Consider the following 16,834-nt stretch of genomic DNA (forward strand, 5'->3'; position numbering starts at 1 on the left):
ACCATTGCTCGAGGTAGACCATCTAGAAATATGGGTAATGCTAGTGGTGGTCAGAGAGGATCTAGAGATGCTACGACCAGATCCGAGGCTCGCGCTCCTGCTAGGGCTTATGCAATCGCGCACGCGAGGATGCTTCCTCGCCGATGTTATTACCGTACTTTCACTCTCTTTGATACTAATGTGATTGCTTTGATTGACCCTGGTTCTACTCATTCTTATATATGCGAAACCTTAGCATCCAGTAAGACTTTACCTATTGAGTCCACTGAGTTCGTAATTCGGGTGTCAAATCCCTTGGGTCGTTACGTGCTTGTTGACAAAGTGTGTAAGAAATGCCCCCTAGTAATTCGAGGTTCCTACTTTCCAGCGGACCTGATGCTTTTGCCGTTTGATGAATTTGATGTTATTCTTGGTTTGGATTGGTTGACCGTGCATGATACGGTTGTGAATTGCAAAAGCAAGACTATTGATTTGAGGTGCGCAAATAACGAGATAATCTGAGTTGAGTCTACGGACTTAAAGGGGTTGCCAGCTGTAATATCAGCAATGTTGGCCCAGAAATATGTAAGAAAGGGGTGTGAAGCATACCTTGCGTATGTACTTGATGACAAGGAATTGGAAAAGAAACCCGAATCTGCGCTTGGTTTGTGAATACCGGATGTTTTTCCTAAGAATTACCGGTTTACCACCGGTTCGGGAAGTAGAGTTTGGTATTGAGCTTGTACAGGACTACGCCAATTTCGATAGCTCCGTGTCGTATGGCACCAACCGAGTTGAAGGAGTTGAAAGCTCGATTGCAAGAGTTGACGGATAGAGGTTTCGCCGACCAAGTTTTTCACCTTGGGTGCACCTGTTGTTTGTGAAAAGAAGGACGGAACCATGAGGTTGTGCATCGACTATCGTCGCCTTAATAAAGTGACAATAAAGAACAAATATCCGCTATCACGATCGATGATTTGTTCGATCAACTGAAGGAGCCTCGGTGTTCTCAAAAATAGATTTGAGATCGGGCTATTATCGATTCTTGAATTCGAGATTCGGACATACCCAAAACGCCTTGAATCGAGATATGGTCACTACGAGTTCTTAGTGATGCCGTTTGGGCTCACTAATGCCCTGCGGTATTTATGGATTTGATGAATCGGATCTTCGCACCATATTTGGATCGGTTCGTAGTTGTGTTCATTGACGACATCTTGGTCTATTCAAGAGATGAGACCGAACATGCGTAGCACCGAGATTAGTATTGCAAATTTTACGGGATAAGCGCTTATATGCTAAGTTCAAGAAGTGTGAGTTCGGTTAAGAGAGGTTAGCTTCTTGGGTCATGTGGTATCTCGATCGGGTATTCGAGTCGACCGAGCAAAATTTCAGCCATACTTAACTAGAAGCCTTCGAGAAATATTACCGAGGTTCGAGCTTTTTGGGACTTGCTTACACTACCGACGATTTGTAAAAGGATTCTCGATGATAGCCACACCCATGACGAAACCGCTTGTAAAGATGTCAAGTTTGAATGGACGGAAAAGTGTCGAAAAAGTTTCGATCAATTGAAAACTCATTTGACTAAGCTCCAGATTAGTGCAGCCCGAATCGGCAAAGAGTTTGTCATCTATAGTGACGCCTCCCTACTTGGGTTAGGTTGCGTATTGATGCAAGAAGGTCGAGTTGTGGCCTATGCGTCGAGACAATTAAAGCCACATGAGAAAAATTATCCGACCCATGATCTCGAATTGGCTGCCATTGTATTTGCCTTAAAGATATGGCGACATTACTTATTTGGTGAGAAGTGACATGTGTATTCGGATCACAAAAGTCTCAAATATTTGATGACTCAAAGAGACTTGAATTTGCGACAAAGACGTTGGCTCGAGTTGTTGAAAGATTATGAGCTGGTCATTGATTATCACCCGAAAGGCTAATGTGGTTGCGACGCCTTAAGCCGGAAATCACCGTTAAACTGCGAAGCGATGAATGTACACTTGTCTGTTTCTACCCGACAATGTGTTAGTAGCTAAATTAAAAGCCAAACCATTATTGATTCATCAAATTCGTGAAGCTCAGAAAGTCGATGATGAATTGGTTGCAAAACGGGCTGAGTGTGTTCCGAACAAGGAATCGGAGTTTCAAATTGATGATGATGATTGTTTGAGGTTCAGAAGTTGTTTGTGTGTTCCAAGGAATTCAGAACTCATTTCGATGATTCTAAACGAAGCCCATTGTAGCCGAATGTCAATTCACTCGTGGAGTACGAAAATGTACAACGATTTGAAACGTCGGTTTTGGTGGCATGGTATGAAACGAGACATCTCCGACTTTGTTTCGAGATGTTTAATATGTCAACAAGTGAAAGCGGAACATCAAGTGCCTTCGTGGATTACTTCACCGATCAAGATACCGAGTGGAAATGGGATCGAGTCACAATGGACTTTGTGTCCGGACCGCCATTGTCCGCAAGTAAGAAGGATGCGATTTGGGTTGTTGTTGATAGATCGACTAAGTCACTCACTTTATCCCCGTGCGTCACGGATTTTCATTGGATAAACTAGCTGAATTGTACGCTTCTCGATTGTGAGATTTCACGGGTACCGATTTACAGTGTGTCGATAGAGATCCGAGATTCACCTCGCGATTTTGGAAGAAATTGCAAGAAGCTTTGGGTACCAAGTTGCATTTCAAAGACCGCCTTTCACCCCCAAACCAATGGTCAATCCGAGCGGATAATTCGGATACTTGAGGATATGTTGAGATGTTGCATCCTCGAGTTCGATGGTTCATGGAACGGTACTTACCTTTGATTGAATTCGCCACAACAATAGTTTTCAATCAAGTATTAAGATGGCACCTTACGAGGCTTTGTACGGTCGTAAATGCCGTACACCATTGTTTTGGACCGAGCTCGGTGAAAGTAAAATTTTCGGAGTTGATTTGATTAAAGATGCTGAATGAAAGTAAAGGTAATCCGTGAAAGTCCAAGGCGGCCACAGATCGTCAGAAATCGTACGCGGATTTGAAGCGAAAAGACATTGAGTATCAGGTGGGAGATAAAGTGTTTCTTAAAGTTTCGCCTTGGAAAAAGATACTCAGATTTGGCCGTAAAGACAAATTGAGTCCGAGGTTCATCGGGCCATATGAAGTCTCCGAACGAGTCGGTCCAGTTGCATATCGTTTGATTTTGCCCCCTGAACTCGAAAAGATTCACGACGTCTTTCATGTTTCGATGCTTCGACGCTATAGATCTAATCCATCGCACGTAATTAGTCCATCAGAGGTAGGAATTCAAGCCGATATGAGTTATGAAGAAGAACCAATTCGTATCCTAGCTCGTGAAGTGAAGGAGTTGCGAAACAAAAGGGTTCCGCTAGTGAAAGTGTTATGGCTCAAACACGGGATAGAAGAAACTGCCTGGGAACCCGAGAACTCTATGAAAGAGCGATACCCAAACCTATTTACCAGTAAGATTTTCAGGGACGAAAATTTCTTAAGTGGGGGAGAGTTGTGACAGCCCAAAATTGACCCTAGTCGAGAAGTGGTTTCGGGACCGCTAAACCGAGTCACCGAAATGTTTGGATGTAATATTTATTGTCTAGAATATGTATATGTGAATGTGTGAAAATTTCAAGTTTCGATTTAGTAAATTTCATGTGAATTTAGTCAATAGGACTTGTGTGACACTTTTGAAATGTGATAGGCTAATCTATAAGGACCTAATAGTGCATGTAATCAAAAGGGAGGACTTGCATGTCAAATTTCCCCTAATTGCTAGTGGCCGCCATGACAAGGGAGTATGGGTAAAACATGTCATGAAACATGTTGTGTAAGTGTTTCATGTTGGAATAAATAAAATAAGGTGCATGGGTAATAAAAAATGAAAAAAATGTGTGTGAAGGCTTCTCTCCTCCCCATTGCCGTGAGTTGAAGAAAAGAAAAGAAAAAAAATTTGTTCATCCTTTCATTCTCTCTTGGCGAAAATCCTAAGGAAGAAGGAGGGGTTTTGCTTCATGCTTGGTTTGGAAGAGGATTAGGAGGAGGTTTGGCCATACTTGTATCTAGATTAAGGTATGTTTGAGGTTGTGCCATGAGTTCATGCATTTTTTTAGTTGATAGCTTGATGCTTTTATTAGCCCATGGTTCAAATCTTTGTTATATCATGGGGATGGTATTTGGCCAAGGTGGATTTTGTGTTAATGCCATTGCATGTTAAATATGAAGCTTGCTAATGATACATGTGATGGTGGATTGATGGCTCTTGGACTTTCTTTTTAGCATTTTTGAGTAAGACATTAAGTTCTTTGTTTAACCATGACAAAAATCGAAATGGTATGGTGTTGTGGTGTATTCGGCCATGGTATATCCATAAGTATGGTTTATGCATATTGCATGGTAGGTAAGATTTGAGCTTTGGATATATGTTTATATTTGGATAAGCCACTTTGAGATTCGGCTCTAGCGTATATATATATAGATATACATGTTTGTACATGATGTATTGGTATGACATATATACCATCTCAAGGTATATATTTGCATATGATGATGTTTCGGTTATGAAATAAATGATTGATGCGTATTGAGTTACAATATGGAATGCGTTAGTTAGTAAAATGTATGCTGTTTTTGTGTGGTATTAAGTGTATAATTGGCCCCAACATGGACATGCATATTCGCCACATGAGGAGAATTGGTGTGCATGCATTCGGTTAGAGGCAAGCATATTGATGCCTATTCTTGGCTTAGAAAATTGACTAAGGAGAGTACTAACTAATGTGTTGAGTTTGATTCATGATTTCGTACATATGTGACTTTAATGTCTAATGAAAATATGTGGGCTAAGTACCTTGAATTCCTCTTCGATGCTCAAATGATTAAATCAATTTATTTGTTAAATTAAGCTCAAGAGCAAAGGGAGCTAAATCCGATAAAGGGAAGGAAAAAGTAGTCGAGTAGTCGTCGAAATCGCTCGACCACGTCCGAGGTAAGTCTTCGAGTAATGACCCTACTTGAATTATATTGAAATGATTTGTCATATTATGGCGAATAGCCGAATGTGCGTAAGGACTACGTTGTAAAGTCAATTGAAATCATGCTCTTTATGTGTGGCTATTGAGACGAAATTGGAAAGGTTTGATAAATGTTTTGTGTTTGAGCCTTAGTAACGAAAATGAAATATGGATGTGTCGTGTTTATTGATATATGTGTACGTGAGCATTTGAATGATACCCGGGCTAAGTCCCGAAGGCATTTATGCTAGTGATCATATCCGGGCTAAGACCTGAAGGCATTCGTGCGAGTTGTTATATCTGGGCTAAGACCCGAAGGAATTTGTGCAAGTTACCAAATCCGGGTTAAGACCCGAAGGCAATTGTGCTTGTGGATTATATCCGGCTAAATTCCGAAGAAACTCAGTTTGAAGGTGAGCGTTTTGGTGCTGTAATAAATTCAATTAATACGCTCGAAAAACCCATACGATAAGGTATGTTTACATGTGCATCGAAAAAGTCGATTCATTTGATATAGTATTCGTTCAATCGACTAACGAACTTTCGGCTCTTAGATAGGTCGATACCTTGTGTGTGCATATATTGATGAAGTGTGAAGTAAGTATGATTATGAGAATGTGTATTACTAAAGTGATTCATTAAGCTATGTGAATGTAATACTTTAGTCAAAGCTGATTTTATTACTTGAGACTTACTAAGCATTAAAATGCTTACCCCGTTGCTTTGGCTCTCTGTTTTATAGATTTTGCTCGTTAGCTATCGGATTTGGGATCATCGAAGTCGAAGTCATCCACACTATCAAAGCCCTTTTGGTACTCTTTAGTTGAACTCTAGATATGGCATGTATAGGACTACCCTTTGTTGTTTTTCAAGTACTTTTGTGATGTATGTGTGTACGGCCATGCGAAAATAGCTCGTAGAAGTGGAGTATGGCATTAGACCATTTGTGTTTGTGTATGTATATATGGTTTCATGATGTGACTATGGACTGGAATGGAAGTGTTGGGCAATGATCAGCCCTTGGAATGGTTAAATATGATCATAGGTAGACCTATGTATGACAAAACTCTAGTTGGTCCATGGAAACCACGAAATAGGTAAAGTTACCTTGAAAACAGATCTTGACAAGAGAGCAGTGGTGTGGATTTGAAAAATCACTAAAATTTGTAGGAATGGAATTAAATGGAGAATAAATTATGTAAATGAACCTTGATGAATCTACTTTCATATGGAAGAAACGAAACGGTCATATGAGTTGTATGTTAAGAGATATTTAGGTTTTCGTGAAACAGGGCCAGAACAGTTTCTGGATTCCCTGTTCCTTCTTTGGAAATTCATTGTAAATTAACCAGAGATAATTAGGAGTCAGGCCATGTATGTATAGATTCCTATTTGAGTCTAGTTTCTACAGAAACAAACGGCATCAGTATTGAAGCCCTGTACAGGGAGATATTCAAGTTGTAACGCACGAAGGCAGTGTAGTCGACCCCTGTAACATGGGAGACTTTAACTAATAAACTGTACTAATTGGCCTGACCAAAAATTCTAGAAAAAATATAGTAGATGGACATATGAGTCTAATTTCAGGAAAAATTACAAAACTGATTTTCAAGCTTTGGAACTCAAGATATGATTTTTAAGGTGACAAGGACGCAAAACCATCTTTCGTCTGGAAAATTTTAAATGGAATGTGAAATGATTAAGTTAAGTCTGTGTGCACCTTGTGTTCGACTCCGGTAACGGACTCGGGTACGGGGTGTTACATCAACTTTTTAACTTTCTGAGTTAAAATGTTGATCAGTTCTTCATCGTAAGTCATATCAAGTCGAATCTCAACCTCTGTCGGTGAAATTATGTGCAAAAGATCTGATCGATAATGGCACAACATCGATACATGAAACACATTGTGAATCCTTTCCAATTCCGACGACAAAGCTAATCGATATGCCACTGGCCCTATTCTTTCAATAATCTCATACAGCCCAATAAACTGCAAACTCAGCTTGCCTTTGCGACCAAATCTAAGAATTTTCTTCCATGGAGATTCCTTCAGAAACACTTTATCACCAACCTGAAATTCAATATTCTTTCATCTCAAATCCGAGTACGATTTCTATCAATCCGAAGCTGTTTTCAAGCAATCACGAATTACCTTCACCTTTTCTTCAGTTTCTCTGACCAAATCAACCCCGTGAATCTATTTCTCATTAAGCTCGGTCCAATACAATGGAGTATGCCATTTGTGGCCATAAAATGCTTTATACGGTGCCATCTTAATACTCGATTGAAAATTGAAAACTGTTGTTATAAGCAAATTCAATTAGCGGTAGGTATTTCTCCCAACTACCTTTGAATTCTAAAACACAACAATGAAGCATATCTTTAAGAATTTGAATCACTCTCTCAGATTGAATGTCGGTTTGCAGATGGAACATAGTAAATTCAACTTTGTACCCAATGCTTCTTGCAATTTCTTCCAAAATCGCGATGTAAACCTCAAATCTCTATCTGAAATAATAGAAGTAGGCACCCCGTGCAATCTAACAATCTTAGCAATGTACAATTTAGCTAGCTTATCAAGTGAATAATCAGTACGTACTGGAATGAAATGAGCCTATTTTGTCAATCTATCAACAACGACCCAAACAACATCTTTCTTCTTTGGAGTCAGAGGTAATCCAATTACAAAATCCATCATGATTTTGTCCCATTTCCACTCGGGAATCATCATTGGCTAAAGTAAACCTAAAGGTACTTGATGTTTGGCCTTTACTTGTTGACAAATCAAACATCTCTATACGAATTTAGAAATATCTCATTTCATACCCGACCACCAATACAATTTCTTCAAATCATTATACATCTTCGTACTTCCTGGATGAACAAACAGAAAACCACTGTGTGCCTCATGAAGAATTTTCTGAATCAACTTAGTATCTTTCGGTATACAAATCCTACTTTAGAACATCAAACAATCATCGTCCCCAATCTGAAAGTCTGAATCACTATTCAGTTTGCACTGAACTCTCTTAGCTTGTAATTCACTATCACATTTTTTAGCTTCACAAACTTGCTGAAGAAATACCAGTCTAGCTTTTAACTCGGCTAGGATCGATCTATCATCAGAAAATTGTGTATTCATTGCTCTCAGAGTAAACAAAGACTTCCTACTCAAAGTATCGACGACTACATTTGCCTTCCAAGGATGATAATCAATTACCAACTTATAGTCTTTCAACAAATCGAGCCATCTCTATTGTCGTAAATTCAAATCTTTCTGAGTCATCAAATACTTTAAACTCTTATGATCAGTAAAGATGCGACACTTCTCACTGAACAAATGGTGTCGCCAAATTTTTAAAGCTAACACAATGACAGCCAATTCCAAGTCGTGTGTCGAATAATTCCTTTCATGCTGTTTCAACTGTCTCGAGGCATAAGCTATCGCTTTACCCTCTTACATCAGCATATAGCCAAGACCATTCAAAGACGCGTCATTGAAAATAAGAAACTCTTTTCCCGACTCAGGTTGCACTAATACTGGTGCCTCAATCAACAACACTTTCAACTGTTCAAAACTCTTTTGACATTTTTCAAACCACTCGAATTTCACATCATTTTGTAACAATCTAGTCATAGGTGTAGCAATCATCGAAAATCCCTCAACAAAGTGTCGATAATATCCAGCCAAACCTAAAAAGCTTCTAAGTTCGGTTACATTTCTCGGTGGTTTCCACTAGACAATTGTCGAAATCTTACTTGAGTCAACCCGTATAGTTTCTGCTGAAACAATGTGTCCAAAAAATCCGACTTATGAGAGCCAAAACTCACTTTTGCTGAATTTAGCAAATAGTTTCTTATCTCTCAAAGTCTACAATACAATTCTTAAATTTTCGGCATGCTCAGACTCATCTCATGAACAAATCAAATGTCATCAATAAATATAACCACAAACTTATCTAAAAACGGTCTAAAGATTCTATTCATCAAGTCCATAAAAACTACAAGAGCATTAGTTAATCCAAAAGGCATAACAAGAAATTCATAATGCCCGTACCTCGTTCTGAACACGGTCTTCGGCACATCTGAATCTTCAACTCTCAACTGATAATAGCCTGATCTTAAGTCTATCTTCGAGAACACTATTGCCCCTTTCAACTGGTCAAACAAATCATCAATTCACGGTAAGGGATACGTGTTCTTCATCTTAACCTTATTAAGTTGATGATAATCAATACAAAGTCTCATGGATCCTTCTTTCTTCTTGACGAATAACACTGGTGCACCCCAGGGCAGAAATCAGTCTCGCAAAACCCTTATCTATCAACTCTTGCAACTGATATTTCAATTCTTTCAATTCAGTTGAAGCAATTCTATACGGAGCTATCGATATCGATGAAGTTCCCAGTACCAAATCAATAGTAAACTCAATTTCTCTAATCAGTGGTAATCTAGGCAACTCATCTAGGAACACATCCGGATATTCACAAATTACTGGCACAGATTTAATCATGAATTCAAACAATTTTGTATTCAATACGTACGCAAGATAAGCTTCACAACCTTTTCTTTCATATCTCTGAGCTAACATTGATGAAATTAAAATAGGCAACTCAATCGACTCTTCCGATTCAATCCAAAGAATTTCATTAATTTGACATTTCAATTCAATAATCTTTCGTCTACAATTCACTACGACATCATGTAGAGTCAACCTATCGATTCCAAGAATTACATCGAACTCACCAAATGGTAAAAGCATTAAGTCAGCCGAAAAATAGGAACCCCGAATCATTAAAGGACAACTTTTGCAAACTTTATCAACTAGAACATATTTGCCTAAGGGATTTGACATTTTAATTACACACTCAGTAAACTCAATAGACAAATTCTTACTAGATACCAAATTCATGCAAATATAAGAATGAGTTGATCTAAGATCAATCAATGTAACTGCATTAGTATCATACGGAGAAAATGTACCAGTATAACATCAGGGGATTATGCATCTTTGCGAGTGCGAATAGCGTAAGTTCTAGCAGGTGTTTTGACTTCTAACCTCTAACCTCGCAGTTAACTCTTTTGTCACACCTCTACTACTGTTCCCACTCCTAGTTGTTCTCGGTGGCCTCCCTCTAATGGCAGTGTTGCTCGGTCTTGCATTCTGAAAACTACTGAAAACTATCTGATAAACCGTAATTTATACATATTTCTATCCTATGCTTAGCACATTTTATGGATGATTTTTCCTTAAAATTGGTGAATTTGATGCTCCTAATTCCTTAATTTCAAATTTTATACTTAGGTGAGCACAGGAGAGTGAAAAGAACGAGAAACGGGCTAAAAATGGAGAAAATGGGTCAACAAATGAAATCAACACGGCCTGGACTTCCTCACATGGGCAGACCACACGGCCGTGTCAATTTGGCAGAATCGAAGCACGACTCACACGGGTAGACCACACGCCCATGCCTATTTAACAAGTTGACCACGGCCTGAAGTAATCGCACACAGGCGTGTCCTTGCCGAGCCCAAGTTTAGTCCAATTTGAAAAAGGCCAATTTTAAGGGATCTTAGGCATTCCAAAGCCTATTTAAACCTGAGGAGGCACTTAGACAGGAGAGAGAGAGAAGGAACCAGGGAACTGCTCAAGAAAAGCCAATTGATCCATCTCAGAAGCCGAATTCATCATCAAGACTGAAGATCTCCCCTCAATTTCCCTTCAGGAGTTTTGGGTTTTTCTTTATGTTTTGTATTCATTATTCTTCTAAGATGTTTACCTTTTTAGTTATGAACTAAAAACCCTAAATACCTAAGGGGAATAAAACCTAAGACAGATCTTGTTATTATTGTCTGAATTGTATGATAAATATTTGACTTGTTCTTAATTATGTGTTCTTAATTCTTGTTTTGATATTCCAAGATATTGATTCAAGTTAAGCTCTTATTCAGAGGAGGAATAGACCCTGTCTAAGAGTACATTTGTCATAATTAAGCGGAGTTGATTGTGCGCTTATAGAAAGGGTGACAAGATTTTGCCGGATTAGGGTGAAACCTAATAAGGGGATCCATAGATCGAGTTAATTCAACCCCAGGGAGTTAATTAAAAAGAGATTTCAATTATTCAACCTAGGTTTAGGCGTTGTTAGTCTCGAGAGGGATAATAATATAACTGAGGGATTTCTATGGATCAAGTCAAATGAATAAATCATTCAATTCAGAGTCAAATAACAAGTGAAGTCTAGGTGGATTTTTCCTTAGGTATTGTCTCAATTCAATTGTTTTTCCAAAAGTAATTCACCAATTCTATTTTCTGTGAATTCTTAGTTTAATTAATTAGTTAGATAAACAAAACCCTTTTATTTTTTAGGCTAGATAATAAAAAGAAAGTTAATACTACTGTTCGATAATCTGGTCTTGCTAAAGCTATACTACTGTTCGATAGGTACACTTGCCTTCATCGTAATAATAGTTAGTTTCAAGAATGGTTCATTATAAATATTTAAAACCTGTCACGAATATCACGTATCACTATCTTTCTCAGTCATTTCAGGACAATCTTGAATGAAGTGATCTCGGGAGCCACATTTAAAGCAAGTCCGGTTATTCATCCTACATTCACCGGGATGTCGTCTACCATAGTGTTGACATTCAGGTCTATTGGACCTAGCATTACCAACACTCGCTATTGACGTAGTTTGGGCCTTAGAACCTGAATACTGCTTCCCACGATCTCTGTTGGGATACCCAGGTAAAGCATTAGAACGAGTATACAAATCCCTCAACTTCTTTGATGGAGATTGAAATGACTTATTTATCAGTCTTTTTCTTGAGTCTCTAGCCTCAAACTCAGCCTTTCCCTTTTCTTTGCTCAACTCTTCGGCTTTGCAGGCTCGATCGACCAGCACGTCAAATTCCTTCAACTCTAAAATCCCAACTAACAGTCTGATATCCACATTTAGCCCATCTTCGAATCCCTTGCACATGATAGCCTCGGTAGAAACACATTCCCGAGCATAATAACTGAGCCTAACAAACTCTCACTCGTATTTAGTCACAGACATACGACCCTGTTTCAGCTCTAGCAACTCTTCGCGTTTCTGATCAATTAACCGCTGGCTGATATATTTCTTTTTGAACTCATCTTAAAAGAATTCCCATGTAACTCTTTCCCTTGGCACCATGGATACAAGAGGATTCCACCACTGATACACTGTGTCTCTCAAAAGCGATATAGCACATTTCAAGCACTCATCGGTATGCAAGAGAGCTCATCAAATACCCTGATAAAGTTCTCAAGCCAAAAATCTACTCTCTTGAGATCATTGTCAACTAGAGGCTTGTTCAGTCTTACCAATTCCACACCTTGGGGGGCTACGAGAACTGACTGAGGGTTAGGTGGGGGCGGAGGATGTTGGGTAGCTGGATTTGTTCGAACAAACTCGGCAAACCACTCATTTATCCTTTGGAAGAAGGCTTCTCTAGCCTCTCCTCCCTCACTAACCGTTACTAGTCTACTTTCAAATGGCGCTCTCCCTTTGGTGGGAGCCGATGCATTACATTCAACATTATCAGCTACCTCTCGGCTGGGATCCATTTACTAGAGGAAAACACAATTTAAATGGTCAGGAGTTGTCACACTATCACAATTTTAATATGACATGTATAGCTAGACTCTCATACACACTACGTTAGTCCAAGAATCGACTAAACCATAGCTCTAGTACCACTAAATGTAACACCCCTTACTAGTATTCAACACCGGAAAAGGATACGAGGCATTACCGGACTTACAAAGAGAGCAAACATACAATTCTGAGTCATAAATTTTCACCCAAATTAAAACCATTCGCATTCAATCATAAAGTCCCCAATATGAGCCTATGAGGCCCGAAACATGCTTTAGAAGTGGTTCGGGACTAAACTGACCACTTAGGAAATTTTTACAAAACCTAGAAAATTTTTGCTATGTTTTGCAATGCATGAACAAATTGATGTTACACGGCCAAATTACACGCCCGTGTGGTAAATTAAATTTTCATAAAATAGGTGCAGACTTCACATGGTCGAGACACAAGCCTGTGCCTGAGGCTGTGTCCCTCACACGGTTGAGACACACGCTCGTGTGCTTAATTCTGAGTATTCTGCTTCTAAAAATTAAGGTGTAGGGGACACACGGCTGGAGCACATGCCCATGGGGCACACCGTGTGTCACGCACGGCCTAGACACACGCCTGCATGTCTACCCGTAAGGACAAAATAAAGGCTATTTTCCAAGCCATTTGTCGCCCTCATTTATACCTACATACACAAGTTCAATGGCATAATCCATGGCATGTTTAAGCAACCAAAACATTCATAATCGAGGCTAAATCATATCATTCATTACCAACACTTACATATTTACTATTGCTTAATTTACCAAATCAATTCATACCAAACTCACATTCACAAGTATCGACATGAATACTTTCATCATGCATAATTCTAATTAGATTTCCTAGCACACCAATGGACCCATCTCATCCATTTCACAACAAGTCATTTAACCATAATAAACTTATAGCCCATTACAAAACAAAACAACAAGAAGGCATTAACACATATACTTATACAAATGGACTTACAATCGTTTTAGCTAAAATAAGACAATTACATGGCTAAATACCAAATCATCTTAAACAATATAAGCCAATACATTTGGCCAATTCAAATGACACATATAACAAAATGACCAAGTCCTTATACATGCCATACTCTCAAAATGTTTTAAAATCATCAGTACCCAATGGATAGTTTGATAGTATGATGTGACTTTTGACGATCTCCAATCCCCAGCTAGCTTGGTGACACTATAAAACATTAAAAATAAAACGGAGTAAGCTATATAGCTTAGTAAGCTCGTATGAAGAAATGCAACCTTACCATACAATAATTATGCAAGTAATATAACATAAGATAACATAATTTACCATAATCTAATGACCATAATTCACTTCCACCACAACTTACCTTGAAATCGTCATTTCACGAATTTATAATCATAAGCTTCGAGTACATACCTATACCATCTCGTAACAAATTTAAACTTATTCTCATCTTTAACATACCCGTAAACCACTCGAAATAATAATGTCGGATACTTGGGAATCTTACACACTAAGTGCCACATATGTAGCCAATGCTATCTCAATCTCATATTGCATAATTGCTCACTCTCGAGCTAATCAACGGGCCTGCTCACACAAGCTGTCAGTCAAAATGTAGCTACTTAGTGTTGCTCTCACAAGCTATCAAGTAACCGCAACATATGCCGGTATACTCAGCCACTAATAGGACATATGAGACCAGCACTCGGATCACATAGCCTCATAACACATGGTAACCCTAATGACATGTCACTTGTATCCTAATCTATTCCTAAGGTTCAAACGGGATTTCTTGCTTATCAAACCATCGTCGAACTCATCTGTGAAGTTAAACTCGTCCACACAAGCAGTTATACAGTTTATGCAACATTAAAACATTTAAATACAATTATATTAAAGCTTATTAAACATATGAACTTACCTCAGTTACAAAAACGGCTATTGTTTGATTCAGTCCACAACCTTGTTCTTTCCCTGGTCTAAACTCGAACTTCATTTTTCTTGATCTATAATATCAAAGTTAACTTATTTAATCATCACATTATTCAATTCAGCCCAAAAACACACTATGGAAAAAAATTACATTTTTACCCCTAAACTTTTTAACATTTTACATTTTAGTGCCTAGGCCCGTAAAATGATTTCTTTCAATTTCCTTACAATCCAAGCCTAGCCAAACCTTTTTCATGCTTATGACAGCTCACATTATTCATTTATTCACATTTTTCTACCCATTTATAGACTTTTACAAATAAGTCCCTATTTCTCATTTTTATTGAAAATCACTTTACAAAAGTCGTTTAACAAACAACAAACATGAAATAGCTAAATCAAGTTACAACGATTTCAAAAATATAAAAATAATTAAAAACGGGACAAAGACGGACTTACAATCGAGATTAGAAGTTGGCCAAAGCCTAGCTATGACTTCTCCTTGTAAAATTCGGTTAGAGGGACTAAATTGGAGAAGATGGACTCTTTTTTTTTTGTTAATTTTTGTCTTTATTTACCAAGTGACTAAAATGCCCTTAATGAAAACATCAAAATTTTGCCTAACCATGCCCATTTTTGTCCAAACTAAAATATAATGGTCTAATTACTATTTAAGGACCTCTAATTGAAGGATTCATAGCAATTAGACACTTTTAACATAGAGAACTCAAGTTTTGCACATATTGCAATTTAGTCCTTCGAGCTAAATTAAGCACTCAAACGATAAAATTTCTTAACGAAATTTGCACACAATTATTCTATCATGCTGTAGACCTTAAAATAATAACAAAATAAATATTTTCAGATTTGTGGTCCTAAAACCACTGTTCCGGTTTGACCCAAAAACAGGCTGTTACAAGCTTGATCCTCTTAATCCACAATAACAACCAATATAACACTTCTTATAACATTCATTTCAGACATTCAGGTATGATCATACTTTACCTTGCATTCCTCATGCATCATCCAACACATGCTTGAACTCATCAGACTCTGTACCACTTTTACATATTATTCTCCACAATATTCACTCAATCATAGACATCCTTTAGAAATCACTTACCTTTCCTACTATACCTTTCATGATCTTGACATCACCAGAGGGAGATTTGTAACAGTCCATTTTTTTAGTGAAATCAGAACAGTGGTTTCGGGACCACAAATCTGATTCAAAAGTAAAAATTTATTTTTATTTTATTACGGGGTTCGTAATATGTTAGAAAGGTCATGTGAAAATTTTGACAAGAAAATTTTATTGTTTATGTGCTTAATTACAAGAAGGACTAAATAGCATAAAATATAAATGTTGAATTCTTGTAGCTACAAGGATTAAATAGTTATGAAATTCAAAACCTTAGGTGTTTATATGGTAATTAGACCATTAAAGATAAGTATGTAGATATTTTGGTGACTCATCCATGGAAATTTAGAAAAAAAGGGAAAAGATTAAATTGGAAATTAAAAAAATATTTGATTAATTAAAAGATGATAAAAGATATCATCTTATTTTTATGTCATCTTCAACCTAAAATACATGGAAACTGTAATATCCTGATTTTGGGCCTAGTCAGAATAGTGGTTTCGTGACCACAAAATTCGAGATAGAAATAATTATTTTATGATTATTTTAAGGTCTATGATATGATTGCATGATTGTGTGAACAATTCGTGAAGAAATTTTATGCATAAAGTACTTAAATTGAAATTAGGGACTAAATCGAATAATTTGCAAAACTTGAATTATAGAAGTTTCTAGTATGAAATTGTTTTGAAATATTAATTAGGAGGTCTTAAATAGCAATTTTACCAATTTCTAAGTCTATGGACAAAAATTGGACATGGAAGGAATTTTTGAAAAGTTTAGTAGTAAGGGCATTTTGGTCATTTAGGGGTAAAATAATTAAAATACAAAATTAAAAGCCAATTTTGCTCATCTTCAACCCCATGGCCGAATATAGCAAGGAGAAACCATGGCTAGGGTTTTTCAAGCTTCCAAGCTCGATTGTAAGTCCATTCTAGCCCCATTTTTCAAGTTCTTTACGTTTTTGGAGTCCCGGTAGCTCGATTAAGCTTATGCTAGCTATAATTTAACCTAGGGTTTATATTTGGAAAAATACCCATAGGTGAAATTTGCATATTTTTATGTTTTATGATAGAATATGAGGTTTTAAATTATGTTAGTAAAAACTTGTG

The 16,834-nt window shown here is 37.6% G+C and overlaps 1 pseudogene; it reads right to left on the reverse strand.

The window, feature by feature from the left end:
• LOC108465246 (transcription initiation factor TFIID subunit 6-like) overlaps positions 1-12,597 on the reverse strand; it is a 28,717-nt pseudogene extending 16,120 nt beyond the window's left edge.
• Between the last annotated feature and the right edge of the window lie 4,237 nt (positions 12,598-16,834).

This window comes from Gossypium arboreum, chromosome 3 (genome assembly GCF_025698485.1).
Source record: "Gossypium arboreum isolate Shixiya-1 chromosome 3, ASM2569848v2, whole genome shotgun sequence".
NCBI lineage: Eukaryota > Viridiplantae > Streptophyta > Magnoliopsida > Malvales > Malvaceae > Gossypium > Gossypium arboreum.